The sequence below is a fragment of the Myodes glareolus genome, chromosome 27, assembly GCF_982192425.1.
Source record: "Myodes glareolus chromosome 27, mMyoGla1.1, whole genome shotgun sequence".
Taxonomy (NCBI): Eukaryota; Metazoa; Chordata; class Mammalia; order Rodentia; family Cricetidae; genus Myodes; species Myodes glareolus.
In genome coordinates this window covers 32,922,305-32,947,680 of record NC_142052.1, presented here as the reverse complement: position 1 = coordinate 32,947,680, position 25,376 = coordinate 32,922,305, and positions in this window count along the sequence as shown.

Sequence of the window (25,376 nt, the reverse complement as noted above, 5' to 3'; positions counted from 1 at the left end):
CACAGTTTCTACTTCCAAAGAGACACAATGGCCATTCAGTTGTTTAATTTTCTTTTCTTCATGAGATCACTCTACCCTGTTTTCATTCATAGTAGCTTCCCTTCTCTTGTGGGTCTGATAGCAATCTAGTCAACACTGCATTATATTTTGTTTTGTGTAATATTTTTATCTTTCTAAGATTCATTTATTTTAGGTGCATAAGTATTACACCTGCATGTATGTTGCGCACATGTATGTGCCTAGTGCTCACTGAGGCTAGATGAGGGTATTTTATCCCCTGAAATTTGAGGTTTTGATGCTTATGAATCACAATATGGATTCTGGGAAATGAACCTGAATCCTCTGCAAGAACAGCAAGCGCTATTAATTGCTGAACCATCTGCCTAGCTCCTTGCTTAATATTTTTACAATGTAAATGTGTCACCCAGTAGGAAGACGAGTCATGGTGGTAGAGTTTGGACATATTCCTTTCTCAAGAGGTTCTTCTTTGGAATGGTAGTCCTCAGTATACTAGTATGGTTAGGTGGAGAGCCTTTAAGACATGAGACCTTGTGGGCAAGTCATCATCACTGGTAATATTGCCCTATGAGGAATTTAAGGGATTTGGCCTAGTTTTCATAATAAAATTGCTGCAAAACAAAAACCTGATCTCTAATTCTCACCCTGCCTTCCTGCTTTGGAAGGTGACATCTCCCTCTAACAGGTGCTCACCCCTGCCACGGTGCCATTCGCCATGGGTGCTGATGAGAGGCAATGTACTGTTCATACATTTAGTCTCCAAGACTGTAAGCTATTTTTTTTCTTTATAAAGGTTCTGACTTTGAATATTTCATTCTAGGATAAGAAAAAAAGATAAATACATACACTGAAAACTAGATCTTTAAATGATAAGTTTATATTTTAGTATATATTTCAAGGTAAAAATGATTAATATTACTGTAATCAACTGATATACATTTTCTGGGTCAAATTTTATAAGAAAATTTAGAATAGATAAGAAAATTTGAAGATATTCTTTGAACAGGTTTTAGAATTGCTTTCTAAATGAGAGAGATAGTTGTCATATTGGGGGGAAAGGTGCAAATTGAATGTATACATGAAAAAATTCTGTTCCACTGTGTTCTTGTATCTGATTATAATTATAATTACACTCTTCTCATTGCTTAAAATATCATTCATCTGTAAATTTATCATATTTTTATGTCCATGTCTCACAGCTTCATCTGATTTTTTTTCTTTTTATGAAGCCATTCATGTCTGTCATGTCTGTTTCCATCCTTAGTGACTTCCCTTACCGTATGGGGCTTTAATCCAATTCGCCATGAATTATGTCTTGTTTTACTTAACAGTTTTATAACTCAAATATACCAGATTATTAACCTGTTTTTAACCGTAAATGCATACCATAGAGAGACATTATTGCCGTGGTTGCACTGCGTGTATTTCTTTACTTTCATGGGGCAATGAGGAACCTGCTCCCAAGTCTTCTTGTGAGGATGAAATGTGGGCAAAACACTCAAAGAACCAATAAATGTCATCCATATTGTTGAACACAAGCTTATAAAACTAGTCTAATAATTTGGATCTACAAAGATCATGTATACACACATGTATGTACATGATCATGTATGTACAATGCATATGTGATTCCTCAATAGGTCTTGATTACTTATTTCTTTAATTTGCAAAGAAGTACACATTTTTTATTTCTTAAAATCCAAACCTTTAAAAATAATCAGCAAAAGAGGACAGGGAGGGGGAAGGAGGAGGTGGAGTGGGGAGACAGGAGGGGAATGGGAGGAGGGGAGGAAGTGCAAATTTTTTGACTGGAAAAATAAAAATAATAATAAAAAAATAAAAATAATAATCAAAAAAAAAATTCCTAACACAGCGGTTGTATGTATATCCATTAAACAATTTTGAGTTCACTCTTTCTTTCTTTCTGGTGAGTATTTTACAGTTACTACAGAGATCTAATACTATAACAACCCTAGAAACCCCAAAAAGGAAGGTCTATAATCATTCATCATTAATGTTTTCTTTTATATTTGATGTGTTCTGGTCCTGATTCTAGTCTAAGGTTATTTTGTAAACCAGGAGTCGCCAATGACCTGACTGCTGGTAAGTGATTCTCTGATCAAATTAATCTAACAAGAGTCAGTTTAAGTGGGCTAGTAGAATCTGGCCAGTTGGGATAAGTAGCCCTTCCAAGATCTGAACTCTTATATATTATTTCACAATAGTTAAAAAGCATTTATAACAACGATGGCTTTCCAAGGATCACTCTCTCAAAAATATTTGATGTATTTCTTAAGAAAAAACCTTTGTGACTTTAAGTTTCCTGTTTTATATTCACTTTGATAGTAATTAATCACCAGGACATACTCAGTAAATAAAATCAGCTTAAAATATTGATGAGTTTTTTTTCAGATGAGTGGTATTTAAAACAAAATTAAGTAAATATTTGTGCGCTTATGGTGTTTGTTAGCATTCGGGCTTTAGGCTGGCCTGTCCCCTGTCACCTGGCGGGATGAACTTGTCAGTATTCAGGCAAACACCTAGCCAACCCCAGGGTCTTAGAGCCGTGAATGTGCTTGTCAGTAGTCAGGCAGATACTTAGTCCAGGCCCTACGACCCTACGTCACTATGTAATCTATATACCTGTGCTGTACGTGAAAGGCTCTGTACGCATGCGCAAAAGTCCCCTTTTAAAGTAACCTCGGCCGGTTCCTTGGTGTCCTCATCACTTCCCTTACCTGGTCGACAGTCACAACCTCCTATCAATAAACTTCCACATGAGTTTGTTGTGTGTCATGATTTGTTCTCACTGCCACTAAACTACAGAATTTGGCGCTGTGAGATGTGGCAGGTGCTCCTGGTGCCCTGAGGCGTGGGGACCCTGAACAACAACAGCAAACATTCAAACTATCTGCTGGGCCTCTTCGCACATCAGCTGCAACTTGAGAGATTCCCTTCTGGTCAGCATAAATGCTTCCCTGGGTGTGTGGGAGGGACCATTGAGTGTTGAGCAATCCTTTGTTATCCTTGAAAGTAAGGGAACTGCCAGCCACCACCTTCAAGGTGACAAACGCCTCCGGCCATCTCCCAAGAGTGAGGCCTCATTTCTCATCTCTTGGATCCAAATCCCCCTCAAGTCTAGCCCCTCAGCCTTTCTCATTTGATCCTCACTTGACAATAACAACAACAACAACAACAACAAAAATGTAATAGATCTCGTTTTCTTTTTCTTCTTCTGCCTCACTCACGGGGAATAAGCCTACCAAAAATATAAGCCCACCCGCTCCTCCGGGATGTTTTTTAAAGAACTTAAAATTCCTATGCTTAATGATCTATTTAAAGGTTTCTAAACTCATCTGCCTTTGTACTCATAAACGGCCGAAATGCCCCTTAGATAAAAACTCAAAGTGTACGACTAATGGCAATTTACAAACGGAAATTTTACGGAACCTTTCTAACCTCTGCCAGTGAACAAGGAGATGGAAAGAGATGCCTTATATACAAGCATTTTTCTACCTCAGCTTCAAACCCTCTCTCCGTGCTTCCTGTTCACCAGCTCATTCAGCTATGCAATAGGAACTTGAAGAACCCCGCAGTAATCTGGACCCTGCTCGCGAACTCACACCATTCCACCCTCAACATACAATTGCCCCCTCAGCTCCTCCAGTTCCTTCTTTCCCTTCAGCAACAGGCCGTTCCAACCACCTGACCCTTACACCAACTTTCACTCCTCCTCCTATGCATTCTCACACTGCTATGGGACCCCACCCAACCCAAATCAACCTGGCCACTATTAAAAAATTCCAGATCATTCAGGACAGACAGGAAAATCCATCTCAGTTCCTAGACTGCCCCCCAAAGGCACTCTTACAATATACTAACCTAGACAATGAAACCCAAAGGGTAGACAACTCATTTTGAACTAACTGTTTCTTCTCCCAGAGCTTCTCCTACATTAGGACCAAGCTTACATATGTGGAGAGGGCCCCTAACCCCACAGACAGAAGTTTTGGCAATGGCCTTTAAGGTGTACCACATGAGAGATGAGAAAGCCTGTAAATAAAACTACCAAGTGCTGGCCAAGGCCATCCAACCGGCCTTGGCAGCTGCCTGGGCTCCCTTGCCCACAGTGGGTTCCTGCTTCAAACGTGGTCAGGAAGATCACTGGGCCCAGGCTTGCACTGATCCCCACGAGTCACCTGAGCCTTGTCCAAAGTGCTACAAAGAGGGAAACTGGTCAGTTGACTGCTCCCACAAACCTCGTGGCATCGGAGTCGCAAACCACAGACCGCCCTCCAGCTAACCTTTTAGGCCTGCCCAAGGATTACTGAAGGTACCTGGGCTCTCTTGTCCTGACCACTGTCACCTCGAACAAGGAGAACATTTGACAGGGTAGATGCCATGGTGTTAGGGAGGTTCATCTCTTTCCTCTTAGACATTAGTGCCACATGCTTGGTCCTGAGGGAGTTTTGGGGACCCATCTCCCCTTCTTGTCTCTCTATATTGTTGGGGTAGGGGGACAGCCTTACCTACTTCATCAGACCCTACCACTCAATTGCATTTTCAGGGGTATTCCTCTCACTCACTCATTTTTGGTTGTGCCAACTTGTCCTGTACCCTTACAGGGAAGGAACCTTTTAGCCAAAGTGGGAGCTTCTACTTCTTTTGCTCCCCCTATTCGTCTGTCCCCTGACTCACAAGAGACTCATCTTCTCCTCATCCTAGCCACTCAGCCTACTGTTTTCAACATGGCATTTCCTCTACCAGCCTCCCTAAGTCTGGGACACCCAAAAACCCATCTGTTGCTAGACACCATTCCTCCACCATTATCCAATTACAGGACCCTACATGGTTTATTGTACAAGTACCCATTTCCACTCCAGAACCTTGGGGGATTTAAACCTATCCACCTGAGACTTCCTAAGAAAAAAACTACTCCCACATCCTCTCCATTACCTCCACTATACCTGCAGTTAAGAAACAGTTAAGCTAACAGAAATTACCTCCTGGTTAAGACCTCTGGCTCACTAATTCCACAGTGGTCCCTTTCTCTTCCAGGTTCTCTAATCCCTATGCCCTTCTTTCCACTATATCTTCAAGAACCTCTCATTTCTCAGTTCTGGCTCTCAGAAAAGTTTTTTCTCTATCCCTCTCAGCTTTCGGTCCCAAAATATCTTTGTTTTCTTTTGGACTTACCCTGCACTCACCTCTTCACACAGCTCACCTTAACTGTCTTACCCCAGGGGTTCTGGAACAGCCCACACCTATTTGGCCAGGCCCTAGCTTTTGACCTACTCTCTTTGTCTCCCCCCAAATCTAAACTCATATAGTGTATGGATGATATTCTCCTTTGCAGTCTGTCCTTACAAGTCATCCATCTCCCCAAAGCTATAAGAATTATTCACTGCTGGTCTCATCAGACAGAGAGCTCCGTTGTCTCTAGGGGAAACAACTGAGCTGATGAAGCTAGAAATGTAGCCCTCCAAGGCTCAGTCTCGCCTCACCACCAAAGGGAATTGATACACTACAAACCACATTTCCCAAGTCACCTCTGACACTCAACAAATTCTGTTCTATTTACATAAGCTTTTTCATCCTAACAGTCAGTCTCTGTCTCATTTTGTCAGGCTTACCTCCAGCCCTTTCCTGAAGACCTGTGTTTCTTAAGAACTATTACTGCCTCCTGTAAAACTTGCTAGATGTCAAACCCTAACTCCAGGTATTGTAGCATCCATTTCCCTACCCACCAGGACAGGGGCTCCCTCCGGGATGCTGACTGGCAGCTTTACCCACATCAGTCATCAGACAAGTTAAGTATCTCCTGGTTCTAGCAGATATGTACTTAGCCTGAGTAGAGGACTTCTCCACACTAACAAGAGGGCTCAGACAATCTCTGACCTCTTTCTCTGGGAAACTATCCCCTGATTTGGCATTTCAGTCTCTCTTCGGTCAGACAATGGCCTTGAGTTCACCTCCCAGATCTCCTAAAAACCTATCTAAAGCTCTCAGCATCCCTTGGCATTTTCATATTCCTTATCACTCCCAGGTCCTCAGGAAGATAGAATAAACAAAACCACTCTTTAAAAAACAATCTTGGTAAATGTCACAGGAACTTTACCTTGACTGGGTAAAGCTCTTGCCTCTGACTATTTTCAGGCTCTGGACTCTCCCCAGTTAACTCCTTTCCATCTTGCCCTTTGAACACATATATGGGAGGCGAGTTCTTACCCTTGGCCTCTCATCTAAATCCACACCTCTCCCTGATCACCCCTTACTCTATCATCTCCATTCTCTCCTATGGAACTGTATCCATCACTCCCTACCTTAACCATGCACTAACCCCTGCCTGCCCATCCCTAATTAACATTAGGGTTTATGTCTTTCTCTTTCTTCAAGATCAATACTTCTCACCCCTTTCTCTTAAATGGCAGGGTCCCTTAAAAGTAATTCTTGTAACCCCAACAGCTGCTAATCTTGAGGGCCGTTCTCTTCGATTTCATTTATCCCACCTCAAACTTTTACCCCTCCACCTCAAGATGATCCTCCTTCATACAGAGCAACTCCAACAGGATCCTGCTCGCTTAAGTTTCTGAAGACACTGAGATCAACTGCCTTGTCGCCAATTCCGGAAGAATGAGGTTTCACCCCACAACTGTACTCTACTGGATTGGGAACCCCACATGCTTTCCTTCTTGATGGCTCTCCCTTCCCATAGGTTGATCCATGTTCTCTTGTTTCTACGAATCACACCCTGCTTCTTCAAATTCCGCCTTATGCATCAGGGGCTTTAAGGTTCATTTGTGTAAAGATGGGAAAGCTTAATTGGTGATAAGGAGAAGGTTATTTGAGGTGCATAGCAAGGAATGAAACATGCTCCAGACTCTTCTTTCTAGCTATGCTACTATTCATAACTTAAACAATAACTGATGGAATTCTGATAACCTGTTAGTCTAGCTGTGGCAGAATACTACCTATTATATTATAAAACTGTATTATCATAACCACAGACTTAGGAAAAAAGCTTTGGGGTTTTCTTTTTAAAATGTGTTTAAAACTTACCTTTCCACAAACTCAAAAAAAAAAAAAACCAATCTTATATGTTCCAGGGAGTACTTGAATCCACTATGAACAGCTTTTTCTTAGGTCCATATGGAGCCAGGTGATTTCATATAGGCTGGACGGTGGTGAGGCAATCAGCTACTCCAGGACATGACAAGCACCCCAGTTTTCTCATGTCTCCCCAAGATTCCAATGCCTCCATGTCGGCTGGAAGCAGTCTTGAGAACTCGACATCCTCATCCCTGTCCCAGCTGCTACCTCCTTAACTCCTCACCTTTTATAATAAACAAAACACAGGAATGTTAGCATCCAGGCATTATGCTGGCCTGCCCCTGTCACTTGGCAGAATATACTTCTCAGTATGCAGGCAAATACCTAGCCATCCCCAGGGTCTTACAGCCATGTGTGTGCTTAGCAGTACTCAGGCAAATACTTAGTCAGCCCAGGGTCTTACAGCTATGTTTCACTATATAATCTGTGTACATGCACTGTGTGGCTGCATAAGACTCTGTATACATGCACAAAGGTCCCTTTTTAATTTAAGTTCTGCCCTTTCCTCGCTCTCTTCTCAACTTCACTTTCCTGGCCCACCATCATGACCTCCTCTTTTTGTCTCCTACCATTAAACTTCCATGTGGGTTTGCTGTATATCATGATTCATTCTCATCACTGCTAAACTACAACAACATTAGCAATCATGAATGGAAACTTGTGGAGTAAACCTTGGGATTTTACTTAGAGAAAAGAAGTAATTAAAATCCTGTTGAGAATTCATGATGTGTCTGCCTTTGGCAGAGATGTTTCATAGGTGAGCAACCAGGGGAAGATGATCATGGTTAGCAATTGGCTCCAACACTTTATGAGGCCAGGAAATCCATGTTCTCTTTATTCTGAACTTTGGTCTGTTTTCTAGTATCATTTTCACTCTGTGTCTTGTCTCAGGCTGACTTAATGGATAAACAAGACTGATAAGCTGGCACTGTTCCAAAGATCATAAATGTATGCTGCCATGGAGAGAGCCTGAGAGCTGGCCCAAGCCCCAGAAAAATCCTAGATATTAAGCTCTGAACTGTTTGTCTTGTTAGAACTTGGTTTTTCCTTGTGCATATTATCGCTGTATATTTTCCCTCTTGAAGTAAAAAAGGTACTTTAGTTTTGATATTGCAGGAACATGCAATTGATAGCTTTTAAACTTAAGAGGAAACTTTGAAATTATATAGAAAATTATATGGAAATTTAAAGTGGAAAAAACTGGATATTTTTAGGGAATACCTCTTAAATATTTAAATTTATAAGGCTATGAGAATTTTAAACTTATAAAATATGTTGTTATATTTTTGTTAATATGTAATCTTGACAAACAGATAAATAAAAGACTAAAAATTTCAGGTCACAGCTCTGAGCACCAAACGTTAAACACCAGATGTGATGATATTTTGTTTGTGATCTAACATATAAAACTTGCTGGAGGATCAGAGTATGGTGCAAGCCACTAGTGTCTCACACCTTTAATCCCTGTACTGTGCATCACATGCCTTTAACCCCAGCACTAGGAATCTAGAGACAGGAAGGGATATGGCTGGGCAGAGAGAGGAATATAAGGTGGGAGGAAACAAGAGTACATCGCTTTCAATCTGAGGATTCATGGAGATAGGATCTTGCCCATTTTGGTCTGAGAATTTGTTAGAGATAAAAGATCTCTCCAGAGTCTGGCTCCTTTACTTCTATAATCTTCCAGCATTCACCCTGATATCTGTGCTTTTATTACTGAGACCAATTGGAATTCTCACTGCAACCAAAGACTGAGGTATTTCTATCTTATGATGTAGCAAAACAATGACCTGAGCATCCTGGCAGAGTCTCTTCTTACCTAAGGTTTATTCAGGCTAACAGAGACTCATTTGAGAAGGTATGTGTGACCTCTTTGCTTTTGCTAACATTGTGAAGCTGTAGCTATTTTGAAATTCAGTCAAATAAGAAACTGTGATATTTTGTAATGGTGCACCAGGAATGTAAAGTTGGCATTCTCCCTATGGACTATATTCACGATTTAAAATTTTTCTTCTGGTACTAAAAGAGCTTCAATTCAGAAATTGGGGGTTCATTCAGAACTATACTTATAGTCACACTAAGTACTAATGCAATTAATTATAGGAAAAAGCTTTATTTAGCCGTCTGTATATGTTTTCAAGGTATACCCTAAAGCAAGTAATTAAACACAAGCAAAACTTAACTCAGATATACTTAATAGGCAATTATCCTCAAATTTGTCAGAGGTCTGCTGAACATGGCATTAAGGTGCTTAATGGATAAAGCTTACTATGGCAGACAGAGATCCCCAGTTCTTAACAGTGGTCCACAAGGCATCCAAAAAGATGATGGACCTCAATGACAACTCCACCTGCAATCCATTAAGAAGAGGTAGCCAGAATTGCCTTGCTGACAGACTTCATATTAAAGAACAGTTTTCAGGTGTAACTTTTACTAAAGGAGCATGCCTTGCAATGACTGTTCTCAATAAAAACCAGTCATGTCTCTGGGAAATGACTAGATGAAAAAGTGTTTAAAATCTATGCAAATTATGAGGGTCTAAGAAGTTCTAAGATGCATAAGTGCAAGCTATAGAGATATAAAAATTGATTTATGGTATTGCTGGATAGTTGACTCAGTGGTTAAGAACACTGCCTGCTCTTCCAGAGATCCTGAGTTCAGTTCCCCAGCAGCCGCATGGTGGCTCACAACCATGTGTAATGAGATCTGGTGCCCTCTTGAGGAAGAGGTCTGGTCAGTCATCCTCATCAACATAGACCATAAAATCCAATAAGGACAAGTTCAATAGAGACATCTTATATGAACTACCCATGCGTGCTTTATTTCATTCATATGAAAAAAGGAAAATGTTTCAGACTTCTCCCTCATCTATGCTGCTGTTATACTTTGGATTTCTACAGACACCTGTTAGCTGTTGTTTCTACAATATGGATTTCAGTACAGATTGCAAACAATGATCATGCTAATAAGTCTGAACCTTTTATCTCTTTTTGTATACTAAAAATTCATGTAAACTTCAGGATATCAAGGAAGTCATAAAACATGGGCCTACCTCTCAAGGGTCAAATGGTCTACAGATAAGTACAGCCCAAGTCTCCTCTCCTGTCTATGGGATGGGATCTCTTTTCTATCGCGGGACTCCTCCCTTCCCTTAACTACTAGGACTGTAGCCCTGAAAGTTCCAAATGTAAGATTTTCCTTTAAGTTCCTAAGCTTTAACTTCTGCCTTTAGTCTGTATTTATTTCAGCAGATTTCCCCTTGGCCAACAGACATCATCCAAGAATCAGCTGCAGCCCACAAACCGCTGAGCTCTGCACTTTGCTGCAAATTGACACAAACCAGTCCAGCTGATGTGATTGCTCCCTTTCTCTTCAGCTGGGTCAGCTAACCAGATGTTTCTGAATGCCTCACTGCCCAGCCTCTGGCTAGTCTTTGAACAATCCTGGGCCCTGAAAACAACCTTCTAGTTTCAGCTGGAAGAATTTACATAAGAGAATAACTCATTCCTTTGCCTCCAATAAGCTGAAACACTAAGTCAAAAGGAAACACCTTGGCATAGGCTACCAAAATGGTTCCCAATTGGCATACCATGAAAGATAACTGTTAAAACCAAATAGACCCCAACCTGTCAACAGGCAGAGTCATTAGCTGAAATAGTTCTACAATGTGATAGGCTTTGCACAGAACAAGGAGGTATCAGTATGACTTTAAGAGAAAATTGTCGTTTCTACACAAACCATTTGGGATTACATCCTTGATGTACTCAAAGAAACACTGCAAAAGGGGACCTGAAATGAAATAAATGACTGGTACCCCATCCATTTCCAGACTCTTTTAAGATTGTAGCTATGATGTCACCCATCACAAGACGTTTGACCCTTTTTTTTTCCTGTCTGGGCACCATTAAGATAATGGTTATTGGACCCCAATATAAACAAGTTCCAATTACAGAATCAAGGATTTAACTCAGGATATAACTCATCAGAGGTGTGTGTGTGGGAGGCATGATGTAAGAGCCAAGGTTAACCTGTAAACCCTACTTGCTAAGGACAAAATAACTTCCTGGAATGTTGGAAGCTGTCATTCTTAGAAAATAATAAGCCACATATTTTCACTCCCCTAAACGAGTTTGTTTAAAACTACTATACTTGCTATGTTTGATCACATATTGGTGGGATGTACATAGGCAGGAAATATGTTAGGATGCATGCTTGCCCCTGATTGGATCCAATGGGAAACACAATGAGTTATTGGTTTTGTCTTTGACAAAAGTTTATTCTCTCATATGCTACATCCTGACTGCAGTTTCCCCTTTCCTTCCAGTTCCTTCCCTGACCCCTAGCCCCAATTCACTCCTCATTTCCCTTCAGAAAAGGGCAAGTCCCCCAGGGATATCAACCAAACATGGTATATTAAGTTGAAATAAGACTAGGCATCTCCCTTCATATTGAAGGCTAGCCAAGGACTGGTTCCCAAAAGCAGGCAGAAGATTAAGGGACATAACCTGCCCCTACTGTTAGGTATCCCACGAGAACACTCGGCTATACAACCATAACACACATGCAAAAGGCCTCCGTCAGATCTATGCAGGCTCCCTGATCATCAGTTTAGTCTCTGAGCGCCCCTATGAGCCCAAGTCAGTTGATTCTGTGTGTTTTCTTTGCTGTCCTTGACTTCTCCCCATCTTCTGCAGGATTCCCAAAATTCCACCTAATGTTTGGCTATGTGTTTCTTCATCTGTTTCCATCAGTTGCTGAATGAAGCGTCTCTGATGATAACTATTCTAGGCTTCTGTCTAGGAGCATAACAGTGTGTCATTAGAAATCATTTTACTGGTTTTTTTCATTTCTGTTTTTGCTAGTTGTGTTTGGTTCTATCCCAGGTCTCTGGGTCATCCTGTCTCTGGTTTCTGGCCCTGCAGAAAGTTTCAGGGTCAACTTCCTCTCATGGCATGGGTCTCAAGCTATACCAGTCATTGGTTGCTCATTCCCACAACTTCTGTGCCCTCTTTATCCCAAGGGTCTTGCCTTTTTAAGTGCCAGGATTTAACTAAAGCTTACTTCAAATCGGGAATTGTGGAAATGATTTTTCTCTCTTGAATCTAAGGAATAACACAACCTTTGGAGAAAAATACAACAGGAAAGAAAAGAAAGAAGGAAGGAAAGACAGAAAGAAGAGAAAAAACCTGTAGTGGTATTGCACAGAGGGCAGTGCTTAACTATTTTATTAGGAAAACTGCAAGTAGTTACTTTTTACCACCTAGTTTACTTTTCCACTGATAGTAAACATGTTCTAATAATTTTTATCTGTATTTAGAAATTCAAAATGCTCATTCATGAGTATATATATATATATATAAAACATAAGGTGGATCTTTTTCTTTTTTTAAAGAACTTTATCCTTCCTCTCATTTTTAATTATCATATTTCACATAAGTTATTACTGAATTGAAGGGACCTGCACACGGCCAGGGGCTCCCCTTTGGTCCTGGATTATGCACAGACCATTCCGGTGCACAAATTTCCAACATGAAGAGATTATTCATTAAGCAAGTCAAAGAGACAAGGTGGCTGAATCTGAATAGGGTAGAAACAACAGCAAATGGCTTTGCAGGAGTAATTTTAAGAGGGAAAAAAAGGGGAGGTCTGTGTTACAATGAGGTAGGGTGGACTGGTAAGCTCTAACTGGGCATTTTAGTTAGGGCAGCCAAATGGGGATTTTTGATTGCTGAACCTTGATTATTTTATAGTTGAACCTTGGTGATCAGTCTCAGGAATGATTCAGGTATAACAAAATGGTCAAATAAGGAAACAGACCTTGCTGGATAGTTTAAAAATGTAATCTAATGGTTTAGCAAGTAGGAGGGGACAGGGGAGGGCAAGACTTGCTGGCACCATGTTTGCCATGCTCAGATCTGCTAGAGACCTTTAGGAATTGTATTATGCCTAAGATACTAAAAGCATCACAATATTCAGTGATCTGATTATCTTTCCTGACCTATGAAGATTCTTATTCTGAAGGTATTAGGAATTAAGTTGTGGGCGTGGCTTCAGTGTCTGAGTCTCCCCTCGATGAAGGCAAGAAATTCAGAACTAGTAACTTTACTGTCATCATAGTACCAATGACAAAGGACTCTAAAGTGCACATTTATTAACATACAAGTTGATGGGACTGTTAACAAGCACTTAGAACTTTAGTGTCTCTGTAAAGCTAGTATGGTAGTTTATTTCCCCCCCCACAGGAAATAACTGGAGTGATTAACTTTTTTTTTTAATTTAGCAATTCACTTTCCCCTGTCCATAATAAGTCTTCCTTGGACTTGAACCTTTGCAGGTGGGAAGTGGTTCGGGAAGCTCCCACCCCTAACCAAGAAGCTATCTGCAATTGATACCAAATTCTAAAAGAAAAATTTATGTTCTCCAATGGCACTTCACTAAGCATATTAACCACATTTAAGTGTAGACTCCATGCCCAGAACTGTTGACCAACATAAAACAAACGCAATGCATTTTTTTGTAGGATTTTTGTCTCAAATTGCTTCATTGGGGAACTTTTTTTTATCTCATTGCCCTTTTTCTTATATATTGTAGTTCTTGATTTTACATTTTTATAACATTTTCGTATGTATATGTTTTTAAATTTTTATCCTGATTTTTGTTGTTTGTATATTTGTTTTCAAAAGAGGGGAGAACTGTGTGGAAGTGAGAAGGGTTGGGAGAAAGGGTTGTTGAGGGAGGGGAGAACCATAATCAGAATATATTGCATAATTTTTTTCAATTGAAAATGTATCAGAAAAATAGCAGTTCAGTTAACTCAGTTGGTAAAGTGCTTGCCTAGGCTGGACTAAGTCAAATTGAAATATTCCACCCCCAACACTGCATAAAACTGGAGATGTCAGGACACACCTCTATGCCAGCACCTTTGAGGTGGATGTGAGAAAGGCAGAAATTCAACTTTTGATCCATAGCAAATTGGAGGCCAGCTTGAACTACATGAGGTCCTATTACAAACGAAGCAAAATAAAACAAATGACTACACCGCTGTCCAAGGAATTCTTGAAGGAATTGATTTATTTCTTTGTCTTTCAAAGGAAAGGCTTTTGTTTTATTTTTATTTTACTATTATTTTAGTGGAAGAGTGGGCACAAGTCCCGGTCGTTAACCCAGAAACTATCTCCAATTGATAATCATCCAAAGAACCTGGTTGAAATTGGGGCTCTGCTGTTAACTGCATAAAATGCAATATAAAAGAACAAGAAGTAAGGGACCACTTCAGGTGGTTTGAAGACAGCCTTATGCACTCTGTGGCTTATAGATGTTCTTTGTGTAGCATGATAAGTCAATGTTCCCATGCTATGATCATTGAACCAGACTAAGACTACTTAGCCCGCATGCTGGATAGATGCATTGTGTAAAATAAGTTCAATACATGAACAAATTAGTATTATTAAACCAATACGAGTTAATGGTGTTTTAAAACATGAAATCATTCCTTAGATGCCTATAGTTATTTGTGTCGGCTTGAGGCTTTCGCTTATCCATGTCTATGGGTGTTGTCCCTGCTCAGCTCCTGTTTAGACAGTCATGCTGTTGAGACTCTTTGGATAAAGCTCTGACATTCCTAGGAGACACAATCTCAGCAAAATTCCTGACTTTCTACAACTTTCTGCCCCTCTTCTTAAATGAACTCTGAGCCTTGAATCTGGGAGTTAATATTTTTTTAAGATTCTCATATAATTACATTTCTTCATTCCCATTCCTTCCTCTAAACTTTTACATTCACCTCTTCTTGCTCCTTTTCAAATCCATGACCTCTTTTTACATTAATTGCTATTATGTATATTATATATATATCCTAATTGCAGCCTGTCCATTGGTGATGTTCTTGTTCACTCATATTTTGAATTGGTTTTGTAGATTTATCCATTGGAACTGTGTTCCACAGCTCTGTATCTTGTTTGGTTGTGGTTTTCTGTCATTGTTTCTGTCTGTTTCAAAAGAAATTTTTTTTGGTGAGGAGTGAGAACTACACTTATCTGTGGGTATAAGATAAAATACCTAGAATATACTTAGAGATAATGTTCGCTTAGTATGATGGTCGTTGTATGTTGTCCTCCATGACCCAAATGATTTCACTAGCTTTGGGTAGTTGGAAGTTTTTAGTACCAGGAGAATTTCTCCTCTTATTGAGATATTAAGTACAATTAGAGACCTTTGGCAAGCGTGTGTATATGGTATACTTGCCACCTCTACACTATTTTCAGGGTTATTGACCATACTGCTTCTCTGATTTTCAGCTTTAACCCTTATACATGTCTCTGGGTCTTAATTGTTTATGCTACAGTTTATTGCTAAATTAAAGCAATTGTAAAATTGTAACCCAATAAATCAATAGATTTTCAAAATTTACTTTTGATAATTTTGTACTTTATCTTTTTTTTTTCCAGACAGAATCTCACTAGATAGCTCAGACTAGCCTTTAACTCATAAACCTCTTGCTTCATAGGATGATAGGCCTGTGCCAACACATCTAGATTATAATTTACAATTTCCTTTTATCACAAAAATATAAAATTGTGCTTTTCAGTTTAGAGTTTACATAAGAATAATTAAAATATAAAATAAAACAGAATGGTTCAAGTTCAAATTATTTTTGAAATCTGTTGTGTTTACAGTATAGGGGCTGAAATCCAGGGACTTGTGCATATGAGAAAAGTATTCCACCGCTGAACTATAGCTTCAGTCTTTGCATTTTTGATAACAACTTGTTTAATTTTCTGGTTATAGCTTGGGATATATATTTTTTGATATCTTGAGAGTGGAATTCTTTAGTTCTTACTGTTTATAGGGCATAGGAATTCTGATACTCCCTTAAGTTGACCTCAGACAGAGAATCTCACTAATCAGGAAGAAGGAACTATTTTATTTTTCTGCCAAGTGCTGATAGTAACAGAAAACCAGACAAAGTTAAGCAAACATCAATAAATCATGCTGTAGGAGACTTGATATGTCCTTTTATTGAAGGGTGCTACAGCCAAAAAGATACTCAGAATAGGATTTAGACTTATCTCATTATTTAGTTCATTGTAGGAGTGGTGTGGCCTGGGGCAAATCAATCTTGAACATCTGCAGTTGGATGAGAGCACAATAACTCAAGTGTGGTGCATTTGAATGATTGACACTTTGAACTAAAGGAGGTTTGAAGGCCTCAGAAGCAGTATCCCCAAACAATCTTACTCTGTCCTTTTTCTATGTTTTTATTTTCCCTGCTTGTCTTGCAGGAGAGGACCACAGACAGGACACAAAAACTGAAATCCTTCTCCTCCTAAATAAGTCAACTTTTCATTGCATTATTGCATAAAGTTTGGCCAAAAATAAGCTTTCTGGCTAACTTTGTCAGGTACTAGGCAATAATACCTTCATTCTGGAATCCTGCCATTAACCCAAGAATGGAGAGTGGTCATCTACTAAAGAGAACCCTGAGTAGACGGACCTTTCTGTCTCTCCCTCATCCTGAGTCTGTTTTCTTTAGACCACAGGGCATTGTCCAGTCACATATGGCTAACCATTCTATGATAAATGTAAGCAGAAAAACAGTTTCTCTTGGCCTTTGGATATTTGCTGTTGAGGCTCTAAAGTCGCACAGTGCTCCCCCTTGTTAGGATGTAATTTGTTACAGGAGTGTCTGCTGTGACCCTTATTATGAGTGAAGAAAGCCATGCCAGCTTTTCACTTCTATCCTATTTCCTCAGGGAGAAAGAAAATTTTCTGGCCTAAGAAAAAAGGAGAAGAAGTACATGTTTGCTTTAAGGACACTGCATCTGTTTCAGGAGAATACCCATTAGAGATAATGCCGCTGGCTCTCTTGAGATTATCTGTGAACTATACCCATCAGCTTGCCTCTAACTCCAGGCAGAAAAAATATCTGCAATGAAAGAAAGAGGGGGAAAAGACTCTAACGGGAGTTGCTTTAAACTTTACACCAGGCATTGAAAGCACAGCATATGCCTCGCAGGTGCAGAGTGATGCTTGAACTGCAGGTGCAGAAGTGTTCACACTGGCTTCCCCGTGGGAGGAGGGGATGTGCTCTGGGTCTTGGTACCTGCAGCAGACATGTCCTACCTTCGGTGTGAATCTCGATAACTTTGGCAGTAGCTATAGCAAGTCATAGGCAATATAAAAGCCACACAGCCCTAAAGAAAGTTACTGAGGAAGAGTCCAAGAGAGCTAGAAATCTTGCTGAGGGAAGACAACGAGAAAGGAAAACCACTTTCACTTACTGTAACATAGTTGATATATTATTTTCATCAGGATGATTCGACCCAATGACATTCAGTATCTTAATAGACAGACATAATTTGGAAAATGGAGGAGAGATACAATGGTGACCCCACAAGATGAAATTGTATGTGCACTTTTGCTCTTCTACTATAAATAGCAGTGATGAGGAGGAGTAAAAAGTAGGAAAGAAGATCTGCCAAGTAATTGTAAAAGAACAAAGGTTAAACAATGTAAATTTTAATTGTCATTGTAAGAAGTGCTAGAAACCAATATACAATCGCATCCAACTATTTTAATAAGAGTGTAATAGGGACAATATGCCATTCTCCATTCCACATGGGAAACAGGTAAGAAAAGCACCAGGAAATGACATGACTGAGATCCCTTGTCTGTGCACTGACTTCCAAGTTTCCTGGGTTTGTTACTTTGGGAGGCTGACAGGGTGGTTGTGAAGTGTCTCTGACAAAATCACAACTCCTCAGGCTTCCCTTCCAATCAAGAGGTTTCTTGCTTTAAACAGCTTTTGTTTAAATATTGCAGAAAATCTGAGGATGAATAAGGGGGATTATTATTATCATAAAGAATGGTCAAATTCTTTTCTCCATGTGCCAAGTAATCTTTGCTCATAACTTAAAAGATTGGTATATAGTACAAATATTATTGTTTTACTGATATACTTCATAGTTTTTCAAAATACGTTGTTACCTAAAGGATTATGTCTCCGCAGAAGAATAAACAAAGATTAGTCAGAGGAATCTTTTTTAAAATGCTTATTTTGTATCTTTACACAGAAAATGTAGTCTGGCTTTGAAGTTCAATAAGAACTGTATTTATCTAACCACTTAGGGACAGATATGAAGGGTCGATTATATATGTAAGTAATAAAGAGAGAGGAAAAGAAATAATATTTTTTCCAAATGTTTGCTATTGGTGTTTGGGAATTTGCCTCGGGGAATTTAGAAATACAGTCAGATCTGCATAGACACAATTGTCTTTATCCTAAGGGATAAATGAAGCCTTGCTTAACACACACTTTCATAAGAGAACATTCGACTCAGGTTTAAGCCTCTCTCTCACACAGAAAATTTCATCTTGAGATAACAAGGAGTGCCTTAAAAAATACTTCCCCAAATTTAAAACATATAATGCATATTTCTAAAGTAAACCCCAGTACTTTATCAATGCAGTATTACACATGCGAAAGTCTATTTTCAATCAAAGAATATCAGAAATACATTCCCTGTAAGAGGTACTTAAAATGTGTATACTGCCTAATGAACTTGAATTTTATAAAGGAAAATTGAAGGATATTGCTTGATCATTGAAATTATTTCTGTTCACTGACATGACAAAGTGTGGGGCAAGGCTTACATTTCAACAAAATGTGATGTCGTTCAATAAGTTGAGATGCAAATATGGTACCATGATCTTATTTGACAGATCTCAACTTATCTTGTTCACATTATCATTAGTCATGCTGCTTCTTCAAGTTTGACAGAATTCATTTGGTGATTGACCTTTGTTTCATTTTCCAAGTAGAAAAATTAGACCAAGAAATCAGGGTCAATGATGCAAAATATGATCACATCCATCTTCAAATGAAGCCATCTAAATAACTTTGGGCTAATTAAGGTTTTATTGGGAAAGGCTGTAGCTCAAACGGGAACCAATTTGGAGGATTTCTTACAGCTTCCAACTTCTTGATTAAACTCTAGACAGCCTCCTTTCTGACTCTGGGTCTTGACCTCCATTTTATTATTTATACTTAGAGAATTTGCAATTGTGATTTTCTTCAATGAACTATAAGTCATCTAGCAAGCACACATTAGCCTTTTGTGTCTCTGAAAGGTAAACATGAAGAAGTATTCGACTCTGGTCCTAGTTTCTGTGATAAGATGTGGACCAACCTCTGAGAGGTATCTTAGTCTACAGTATAAAACCACCCTGCCAAAAAGATATGGGAAATTTTACTTTCCTTTTGGATACATCATTTACCAAGCTGTATTACTAATGATTTCTGCGTTTAGCCTTTAAAAAGTCTTCCACATTTCTCTGTGCAGTAGAGTTGGTTCATACTATATTCTCACCTATTTTTTAGTACAACAGTCTGGAATAAAATTTTTATGTGTTGCCCTTTTAGACATTGTTTTAGCAAACTAAAATTTGTTTATTCTTTTCACACGTGTCTGTCCATCTGTCACAGCCATCTTACTTCCTCTCTTGTTAAATGAGATTAAGAGCTCAGTCAACATGGTTCTTACCTCCCTTAATCGGACAGAGTCTTCAGGAGCAGTTGTTCTCTCTTGGAGCATCTCTGGACCACCAGTGGAAAGCCTCCCAAGTGATGTCTTTAGTTTCCCCTCAGAAACTGCTCATTTCCTTCTGTCAGGTTCACTATGTGCACACCTGTCTTGAGTAGCTTTCTTTTAAGTTAGTATATGTGGTGGTTTGAGTAAAAATGGCTCATGTATTTGAATGCTTAATACTTATTGAGAAAAATTGGGCAGTATGGTCTTGCTGTAGTATACATGTAACCTTGTTGGAGGAACTGTGTCACTGGGGTTGGTAGGCTTTGAGGTTTCAAAAGACCAAGCCGGGGTCAATGGCTCTGTCTTCTGCTGCCTGCATACTTGGATGCAGAACTCTCAGCATCAGCACCATATCTGCCTGCATGTTGCCATGCTCCCGTCATGACTGTGGAGTTGACCTCAGAAACTCTAAACAAGCAGCAATTAAGTGCTTTTCTTTAGAAGAGTTGCTGTGGTCATGGTGTCTCATCACAGCAGTAGAGCATGGGCTCAGAAAGTGTATTATCCTATATTTTAACCTTCAGATAGTGTGGGATGGCAAGAACATATTTTATTATAAAATGAAACTAGAAAGTGACCTTTTTATATATAAAATTTTTAAAAATTATACACAAGATTTTTAACATGAAAGAAAAATAAGAGAACCAATTCAGTATGACTGAATGTATTTCATATTATAAAATATCATAAATACATTAAATTACTAAGCATAATAAATAGTCAGATTTATTTTTTAAAAAAATGACATTTATCAGCTGGGCTGTAGTGCCCAGCTTTAATCCCAGCATTCTGGAGGTAGAGGTACAGATCTCTGTGAGTTCAAGGCCAGCCTGGTCTATAAGAAATAGTTACAGGACAGACTCCAAAGCTATAAAACCAAGAAAAAACAAGAAAAAAAATGATGGTTATAATCATTGTGATTGTACAGCACAGAGAGAAACAGATATGTAATGTTGATGATTCATCTAACAAGTTAACATTGTCAATTTGGATGTTTCTTTCTGAAGTGCTAAGCAAATATTCACATAAAACAAGAAATGAACAAAAACCCCACAATATATCCCATTGACTCGCAATTGATTTGTATTGCTGGTGTGCTTAGGTTTTGATAAACTGATTGAGAAAGATTCTATGTTTTTTTATAAAGCACAGATAAAGACTAGATTCGGCTATGTATAAGCAAAATTCTCATTTACAACCTTATTTATCTTACAGATAATTTGAAACTGTGTAAGATAAAGTAAGGTTCTTTTTTGTAGGAGATGCTTCTATGTTGTTTTTGACATTTGAAGAGCTTTTCACTATGCATTTGTGAGTCATGCTGGTAACAACCAAAAACACCCAGCAAGAAGCCATTCTTCCACTGAGACAGAGACAAAGATATGGTGCTATCTGATAATAACTTCATTCAATTTGCTTGGAGTATCTGCATTTGAAGTGACAGAATAAGCTGTTTATAATTCAAAGATGGTTAATTAGCAGTTGAAAGGCTTTAATCAAAAGCCCATACTCCATCCACAGGTATAGAAAGCCACTCAATTAGTGTTATCAAAGACTACAAAAGAGAACTTGTTAATTAACAGAAGACATGGCAAAAATACGTTTTCATTACCTCAGTGAGAATTGACTGGTTGACAAAAAGGTTCCTGTGTCATCAGTGGAGTCTGAAAATCTGTGGAGCTTAGCAAGCTAGTGGGGTTTTTTTAGGGCACTTGCCAGAATTTGGATGTGAAATGTTCCCACAAGTTCATGTTTGAACAATTTACCTACAGCTAGTGGCACGGTGTGGTGGTGGAACCACTCTATGGTTATGCAACCACTGAAACCCGGAATCTAGCAAGCAAGAATGGGGCCACTGGAGGTGGGACTTCGTGGGGATTTCAGAGTTGCCGACTCGCTGAGCTGCCAAGACTTTACAGAGCTGTGTTGGAAGCCCCAGCAGCCACACCGGCCACCTTGCTTTCTTATCACGATGGACAGAACCCTTTGAAACTGCCAGCCAAACAAACCTCAGCTCCTCTTAATTGCTGGCTAGGTATTTTTTCACAACAGTGAAAAAAGGAATCAATATAATATCTTGGTTCTAGTTCCTTTAAAACTCATCCCTACCCTTGTGAGAGGGCTGTTTTTCTCTTCCAAATGTATAAACAATCCTAGGGTTATGCTGCAAACCATAGGGGTTTGATTTGGACTAAAGTCTGTTAAGGATGGATTGGCCTCAGACCTAAGGGGCAAAGCAGCCTTCTGTCAAGTTTTGGGCTGGTTATGTCTATAGGATGAGATTCTGTTTTAAAAAGATTTCAACTGGGTGGGAAGTGCAGAAAAGCCAAAACTGTCTAATTTTCATTAACCTCGCTCTGGTTTTGTGCCTTTTTATAGACGAGGAAATATTCAGTCTCAACTTGCTTTCATGCTAACACAAAATATGAGAGTCCCGGAGATGAGAACTGTAGCTTGTACTTGCTTCAAGTTGTTGTCAACTAGCCTTGCATAATCTTGTCACAGCGGTAATTCTTATCCCTGGATGTCTAGTGGAGTCACCTAGTCCACTTACCGTGAAGGGTGTCTGATTGGTTGTTCGGCCCCTGGCTGATTTTAAGAGTCACAGCTGGGAGTAACAGTCTCACATCCTTTGCCCATCACTCATTCTGAAGTCCTTCCCTTTTCTGAAAGCCTTCATCTCCTCCAGGTTTTCAAAACATAAGTGGCCTGTCACTGGAAGAACGAAGGACCGAATGAAGACAGAGTACTTGGGCATCCTTCAATTTTGCCCTTTGAGTTTTTCCATCTTCATCCATGTACACATTTGTCTGTGGAGTTCGAACGTCTCTTCCTGCCAGGAAAGAGAGATCTATATTGTCGTTTACTTGGTTTCATTTCTTACCTAGTTTGGCACCATAGTATCTAAGGTTTGGCTCCCAGGTAAGTGAGTGGCAGCATTATAATTTAAAATGTTTCTGAAATGGAGATCATTTGCACATAGGTTCATGAATTAATTCAGTGTTTTTAAAATGTTACCCTGCTCACCTGAATGCAGTTAAAGCTAGCGGCCAAAGTTCCCACTCCCAAGTTTGCTTTTGGTCAGGTAATGGGTAAAGTAATGCATTACATGACTGTGAATGAAATATAAAGAATACATATTTTTTTGGAAATCTTTGGTTTTTTTGTGTGACTTTGGTATGTTCTGTTTTCCATGCAAAATTATCACCATAAAGTGAATTTGCTAAAACTCTTTTGAACAATGGGATTCAAACACAGAGGACATTCCATCACTACTGATACCTTTGTTAATTATTTGTGTTATAAATAGTTTAATGTGTATAGTTTCATTTTGTTCAATGGTTTATTCATTGTAAGACATGTGTAGATGGAAAGTTCTTCCTACAAAGGCAGACTGAGCAATTAATATGTACCATTTATATTTGGTCTGATTCGCTTATGGTTATTTTTTATTTCTGTAGTGTTCTACATAAGACACTTTGATTTTTAATAATGTGAATATGTTTCTAATTAATAGTACAGCTATCCAACAATAACTGAGGGCTTGAGCATCTTCAGCTTTCCATGTGCTTAGTAAGATGCTGGGTGACAAGAATCTTTGGATTATGGCATCTAAAATTAGGCTGAACTAGATGTTTTCTGAAACTGTGTTTTTATGTAAGAAACATTAGCCATGAAAAGACTCCATACTTTATTCACTGCTCCATTTCTCTTCACTTCAAACTTCCAACTAAAACTTCCCTTCTGTGGAGACAGACACTGTGATTAGGTTTCTTGTGGGTTTACAACTTCCCTCCCATTTTTCTTTGTTTTGGTTTAAAAGCTAAATTATTTCACTTGTCAGGGTTTTTCAACCTGAAAGTACCAATATATTATATAAATGTGCTGATACTGTCTGGTAACCTCAGTGTTTTGATGACAACAGCATCAGAAATGCAGAATAAGTAGTCACCTATAAATGTACAACAACGATCATTTATATCTGAAATTATCCAAATTCAGGTCAAAATAAAGTTGTGCAATATTTAATGAGTTAATAAATACCGTGGCATCTGACAATTCTAGAAATTAGTAACCCATTCTACTTTGACACAGTAGTGTCATTGTTAATGTTATAATGTTCACGTTCCAATTGTTTCTAATTCTAAGCCTTATCAAAGTTACCAGTTCTTTATCATTATACTACAAAGGTATTAAAAATCCCAGCTGCATCCTTTTAACTTTAATGTTGTGGATTGAACCCAGGGTTTTGTGGATGCTAAATACATATCCTACCACTGAACTCCATGCTTTTTGGACAAAACCTTTTTTTTTTTAATATAAGATCTGATGACAGACTGAACTTAAACTTGAAATCCTCCCACTTCAGCCTCCTGACTAGCTGAGACTGGAGATCTGAGCCAAAGCGCCCAGCTGCCATCTACAGTCTAAATGATGGTGAATTGGGTTAACAACACAATCTCTGTTATTCAATAGCTGAACAAGCAGGGAGTCCACAACTACTTAAAATCACCCAGTCAACTGATTGGCCATCAAAACTGTGGCAATGTAGGTAAAAAGCTAATGATTTTTCTTTCTCAGAAATTTTATATCAGTCATGAAAATAGAAACAGTGAATGGGAAAGGTACAAATTTCCTCAGTCAACAGTCAGGGATGTGATGGGTTATACTAAGTTAAAAGACCCCCCAAAATAAAACTCTTTCAGTTGACTTGAGAACCCCTCCTCCTGAGACAGTTCTTGCAACAAACTGTCTTCTGCTGCTTGGTAGATGACATCTAGGGAAGCCAGGCAAACAACAGCACAAGGACTGTACCAGTGATTCCAGTGTTAAAGACCAGGGAATGATATTGAAAGACCATAAAATTGGTTCTCCAAATTCTCAGTTGTAAAAACATAATACAAGTAGCATTATACAGCCAGAACAGGCTGTATTTATGTAATTATGAATATTTTTATGATTATAAATACACACACATACACATAAAATTTTGTTTTGTTACTGGAACTTTATGAGGAAGGAGAGACATTTCTTAACTCCTACTCTAATTCTCATAGCAATTGATGGTAAAATTCTTTGTTGGTATTACTATACTGTATGGTATTAGAATAAATGATAAGGTGTTAAGATTTGATAATTCTTAATTTCTACTCAAGTTTTATCTAAACATTACACATTAGTTAAAATACCAGACTGGGGCAATCGACCTTCTGTTCAATGATCGCACTGGGAGACCTATACTGAGGTGAGCAGAGGAATTAAGAATATTTTCTTCCTTGTCCTTCAATATCAAGTAAGACCCAGAGAACTGTGAGACATCCTTCAAAATGTCCTGCCACCGTGTGTGTGTTTGTGTGTGTGTAGGGTCACCTGCTGTTTTGTTCAGGAAGCCATGGAAACACCACTGAATGAGCTCTAACCATGTGTCCAGTATACAAAGAAGACACTCTATCCAGAGGATAAATCCCTTCCCCACTTGCTAATGAAACACTAGTCAAACAATGTCTTTGACGCATCATCACATGCATGGACAAACAGACAAAAGAAAGATTAGAAGAACCACAGGGTCTCACAAGCCAAAGTAGTCCCCAAGGACCAGATCTTTAACGGACTTTAAGAGTAAAGCAAAGTAATTTATTTTGACCATCTACATGGTTT